At 36.1% G+C, this 4,649-nt stretch overlaps 1 non-coding gene across 1 annotated transcript; it reads left to right on the top strand.

Moving 5' to 3' along the window:
- Positions 1–1,256: 1,256 nt before the first annotated feature.
- On the top strand, positions 1,257–1,358 carry LOC127688082 (U6 spliceosomal RNA). The gene has a single exon (XR_007978545.1). It is a non-coding gene; the product is annotated as a U6 spliceosomal RNA (small nuclear RNA).
- Positions 1,359–4,649: the final 3,291 nt, after the last annotated feature.

Genomic DNA, 4,649 nt, shown 5'->3' with positions numbered 1-4,649 from the left:
TGGGGAATTTTGGATGTTCTTTATTTTGTACAGGCTTTATGCAGGTGGCCATAGCGGAAATGAGTTCGTGGATATAATATCCATGTCATGTGCAGTACAGGCACAGCATGGCACACATCCCATGTGCCAGCTCTTCGATGTTTTTAAAGATTCCTCTCTCATATACTACAGTTTCACCTCCTCTCCTCCCGCAGCCTCCCCATCCTGCCACCTTCCCTCTCTCCCAGATCCACCTCCCACATGCTTCTTGGAGGACCACTCTAATTAAGTTATCTTGATGTGTTGAAGACTGTTCATTTTATATATCTTGGACTACAAAAGTTGATTTAAGATATCTTATTTTATGATATTGGTTTGTATGCTTTCTTTTATTTTTCTAACTTTTGTTTTATGTATGCAAATTCTCTATAATATGTGAACAGATATTTGTAGTTTTCCTGTTTTTATTATAAATTTTACTTTTTGATTCTTTTTGTTAAAGATAGAACAGACTGGCTTTGGACTCCTAGTGTAAAGCTGAGGCTGGCTTTAAATTTCCCATGTAGCTTTGACTCTCCTTGAATCCCTGTGTAGCATATATCTTTTATTGTGGTATAATGTGTATGTGTTAGCCTTAATTTCTAGAATCTTCTCCCATTTGTTATAGGTTTTCATTATTGTGGATATAGACCTTGGTAGCTTGTAAGATTTTCATCATTGTTATTAAGGCTATTTTCATCCCAACTCTTTATTACTGTGTGTATGTGAGTACAGTGTAGCTGTCTTCAGACATACCAGAAGAAGGCATCAGATCCCATCACAGATGGTTGTGAATCATGAGGTGGTTGCTAGGAATTGAACTCAGGACTTCTGAAAGAGCAGTCAATGCTCTTAACCACCGAGTCATCATGCTAAATCTTGATGCTTTTCTTTGGATATTTTATTTTTTAGACAGATTGTAACTTTTTTTCATTCATTTATTAATTTACTTTATATCCAGATCACAGCCCCTGTCTCTCACAGTCTCACTCCTAACCCCCCATTATCCCTTCTCATTAGAGAAGCAGAAACCCCCCTTGGGTACCACTCTGCCCTGGGACATCAAGTAGCAGAAGGACTATGTGCATCCTCCCTTACTGAGGCCCAACCAGATAGTTCAGCTAGGGGAAGAAGATCCAAAAGGCAGGCAACAGAGTCAAAGACAGCCCAGCTCCAGTTGTTCAGGGACCTACATGAAGACCAAGCTGCACATCTGCTCCAAAATTGTGAGGGGCGTAGTTCTCTTTGGTAGCACATATATTAAGATTGGAATGATACAGAGATTGGCATGGCTCCTGCACAAGGATGCCTTTAACTTTTATAAATGATAACATTTGTGTATTTTCTTGCTACTTACCCTTTCTTCTTACTATATGATTTCATATTTATAGCTGTTATAGTTCACTTATTCTCAGTAGTATGCTTAATCCCCAACATAGGTGGTGACATAATTATATTTTAAATATCATTTTACTTTGATTTTGCTATTTGCTCATGCTTGTTTTTCTCTAGCTGATATCCTACATCCACAATTTCCTTGCATACATCTGTGCATGGGTATTACTTTCAATTTTACCTTTATGAAGGTTATATTTTATTTTTCTTGTTCTTTCTTTCTTTTTGTTCTTTAGGTTTTTCTGGTTTTGTAATTTAGATTAGGACAAAAATTTAAACTAGTATTTTATAATCAGCTTATCATAGTACTTGTGATGAATGGTCACAGAGAAATTCAAATGGATTGAGTATTCTGAATTATACTCAGATGCGAAGGACACAGGGACAGAGAAACTAGAGGACAACAACAATGAGAGGTAGAGAGCAGAGACTATGATTCATAAAAAAGAGGGGCAATATCTTACAGTGAGTCCCTTTAGTTTTCTTGAGGTCAATTTAAAGAATGCCTCAGCTTCGGACTCAATGCGACTGTTTCTTCTAGTGTCCCATCCCTGACCTGTGTATTATAGTAAATAAGCATTTGTTTCTTTCATTCATAAAAACTAGAGGGAAAATGTATGTTCCAAATAATATTGAAGACACTTGAATTAGAAATGTTAAATAGAAGAAAGTAGAGTTGTACACACTATCATAATGATGTGCACAATGGTAATGTGTGCTTCTTAGACACCCTCTTGGAAATCTCTGTCTGCATATCAAGAAGCACTCATCAAAGAGCCAAGACAGGTTATGTATAGTCCTTGTTAATATAAGATCATCCTAGAGAGGCCATGTTGATTTGGTGTGAGGCACTAAGTTAATTAGTGCAGTAAATTAACACAGCATACAAGTGATAATACTGTATCCAAAGCAATTTGTTGGTGTTAATTTCTTCATTTGCAAATAGACAAAGTTCACCTGTTGAAACAGATATTTTAACATATACTATAAATTGCTTTTGAACTTGTACATTTTAAAAATTAGCTGCAGTTTAGTTAAATTTGAGTGATAGTACTAGAGTGGACCTTTTCCTCTTAGACTGGCATAATTGAGAATTTGGGTTTTATATATGCACTGTCAGAGCAGATACAGAATTTTGATGTGTTACTTGTCTCCTGTCTTCAAGAAGTTGTTTGTTGTGTTCATATATATATGCATGCCTGGACTTACACAGTTATGAAGTCTTGCTCTTTCTTTGGACAGCTTCTGAAGAATGTTTATTCTAAGATCTAAGGGTAATGTTTGCCTATTGCCATCATTAATAATATACTTGCTATTCATTTAAGAATTTATTACAATTTGTAAAATAGTTCTACAGACTTTGCGCCATTTAGTTACCTGTACAGTTGTGTGATGCAGGTGTTATCTCTTGTCTACAAATAATGAAACTGGGACTCATGTACAAAGAGGAGGCTTTAGAGTTCATGTCTTTGAATTTTGTCTTTCCATAGAAATAGATACACAGATGTTATATAGCTCATAAAAGATAAGGGAGGAAGTAGGACTCTTCCAAGGAACTCAAATAGAATATAGTGTTACAAAGACAAAAAAGAAAACCAGAAAAGTAAGATTTGATAAGGAAAGAAATGGGAGGGGGCAGAAAGAAATGGGAGGGCAGGATAAAGGAGGAAATATGCGAAGGCATAGCTAACAATAACAACCCTTTGAATGCCATATGGAAACATACTATTCTACAAGTTCCTAAAATATATAAAAGGAATTGAAATGGAGATACCTTACAATGTAGGAGACAAGAACCCAACTAGACATCATATACTACTGACTAGAAACCCAAATTTAATTGCTAGAAACCCAAGGAAACTCCACACTGGAGGCTGTGCAGCCTTCCTAAGGAAAGCTCTTGGATCCTTGCAGGACCACTTGAAAGAAAGCTGCTCATCTGCCTTAAAGTGGTTAAGCTTAAAGAAATTTACTGATGTCCAAATCCATACATTTGATGATGTGTGGAGCCATAGTAATTGTTCAAGTCTCCACATTGTTTTGTATTCCATAGGAAAGAATAATTAATACTCAGTATTTTTCTTTGTGACGACATCTGTAAGTCCTTGAGTCAGGATTCCAACAGTCCAGTGAGCCAAGCATTACATCATTGGTATGAACTATGTTCAGTTGCAAAACTGACATGTAATACTTAAAATAAAGAAAGGAAGTTTAGATGCTTATTTCTGATTTCAAAGTCCAGATAAAATTCACCTTCTATAAATTAAATATAAATTAATGAATAAAATTATTTTGTGTCCCAAATGAAAAACAATAGCATAGAAAATTTCAACTATGAATTTTAAAATCATTTAAAAAAGAATTATTACTATAAGGTGGGGGCATGGGAGGAATTGGAGGGGTAGGAGAGAGGGTTTAAAATAATGTAGAGTATATGATTTATGGAATTTTTTAAAACTAAAGCTAAAACAATAAAGCATGATTTTATCCTGAAAATAACTTGAACATATGATAAAACAACGGGCCACAGAAGTCATATTTCATTCTTTCAGGTTTGGGGAGCTCTTCTCTTATAGTTCCAAGTCTTGGTTTGGGGGTCCATTCCAAGTTGAAGCAAAGCTCTCTCCTTGACCATTTGATCTGGAAGTACTAATTTCTTGACTCATTTCTTGATTTACAGAATAGTCAATTCAAAATTCTGATATACTACACCTACTAATATGCATATTTATGTACCATCCTCTCTTTCAATTGAGTATCAGCTTCATGAAAACAGGGAGTTTTGTCTCATTAAAAGAATGAGGTTTTTAGGTAGACTAGGAGATGCATAGTAATCTAGGGCACGGTTGAGCAGCTTTGATTAAATCTATATCCTTCTCAATATATCTAGTTCATACCTTTCAATTTACCTTGTAGTCTGGCATGACCCTATGATGTATTTGGAAGCAAGCAGGAGCGACATGTTACCATAGAGCCTGGGCAACTAAATTTCCCATACATTGAGATGCTATCATTTTAGTGCACTTTCACTGCCCATTTAGTGTGTGCTAGGGCCTTCCATTCGCTAAAGCTAACTGTATGGGCAGCACACTTATGCTTGACACCTGTGTGTGTTGCCCACAAGCAAACTCCACACTGGAGGCTGTGCAGCCTTCCTAAGGAAAGCTCTTGGATCCTTGCAGGACCACTTGAAAGAAAGCTGCCCATCTGCCTATTGTGGAGTTTAATTTGTGAAT

This window comes from Apodemus sylvaticus, chromosome 6 (assembly GCF_947179515.1).
Source record: "Apodemus sylvaticus chromosome 6, mApoSyl1.1, whole genome shotgun sequence".
Classification (NCBI taxonomy): Eukaryota; Metazoa; Chordata; class Mammalia; order Rodentia; family Muridae; genus Apodemus; species Apodemus sylvaticus.
The sequence above is the reverse complement of the archived record's forward strand: the minus strand, read 5'-3'. Positions and strand labels throughout refer to the sequence as shown.